General features: G+C 27.5%; 1 non-coding gene across 1 annotated transcript; it reads right to left on the bottom strand.

Moving 5' to 3' along the window:
* Window positions 1-598: 598 nt before the first annotated feature.
* Window positions 599-744, bottom strand: LOC132650222 (small nucleolar RNA SNORA48). The gene has a single exon (XR_009588605.1). It is a non-coding gene; the product is annotated as a small nucleolar RNA SNORA48 (small nucleolar RNA).
* Window positions 745-978: the final 234 nt, after the last annotated feature.

The raw sequence follows: 978 nt of genomic DNA, 5'->3' as shown, positions 1-978 counted from the left end.
AATGTATCTAAATCATTAAGCATTTTTGCAGCATGCCTAATGCCTTAGATTTAGTTTCCAGCATAGAAAGCAGAGCTCACATGAATTAATTGTCTCTTCCTCAAGAATGAAGGCAGAGTACTTACTTTTCTAGCTAACCCAAAAGTATAGCATATCATTAAAAACCATAAAAAAAACATAATGAAGATATTATGTTAAATGGCATACATGGTAATATATACATATATTATAGGTATATATAGATATATAATGATGTATTATATATTATTTTATATATTATATAATATATAATGTTATATATCATTATATATAATATATAATTACATTATATATTCTATATATTACATTTATATATTACTACAGTATATATAATTATATATTATTAGTATATGTTATATATTATATGATGTTTAATATATTAACCTATTAATATAACATAAATATTTTAATATCAATACAATATATTATATTAATATATATTATATATTAATATATATCTAAACACACACACATGTGTGGCATGGCTGTCTGTAGGTTTCTGTCGGTATTCTTCCCCCTGTGCTGTGTTGCCTGAATTTGATTTGATGTGATTTGATTTCTATGAGTCCTAGGCATAAGACAACTTTGGCCACCAAGCCAGGCATTATGCTAGGATGAACAAAGTATTGTCATCTGCTCTGCCCCTGACTAATACAAGAAGAACACCACCAGCAAGATGCCTCTTTGCCCATTGCCAGATGGGTTTTCAAAATGTTTTAGTATTTTTATGTATATTTGTGTCTCTATGTATATGTTATGTGTGTGCTTGTGTGAGTTGTGGTAAGAAGAAGTATTAAATCCCCTTGAATTACAGTCAGTTTTGAAATAACTCTATACCTCTGGAAGGCAGATAGTGTTTTTAAGTGTTGAGTTATCTATCTAATCCCAAATAATTTGACGTTAAAATATTTTTATAGTTTTACACCAAAAAAATTGCAA

Source organism: Meriones unguiculatus, chromosome X (assembly GCF_030254825.1).
Source record: "Meriones unguiculatus strain TT.TT164.6M chromosome X, Bangor_MerUng_6.1, whole genome shotgun sequence".
NCBI lineage: Eukaryota > Metazoa > Chordata > Mammalia > Rodentia > Muridae > Meriones > Meriones unguiculatus.
The sequence above is the reverse complement of the archived record's forward strand: the minus strand, read 5'-3'. Positions and strand labels throughout refer to the sequence as shown.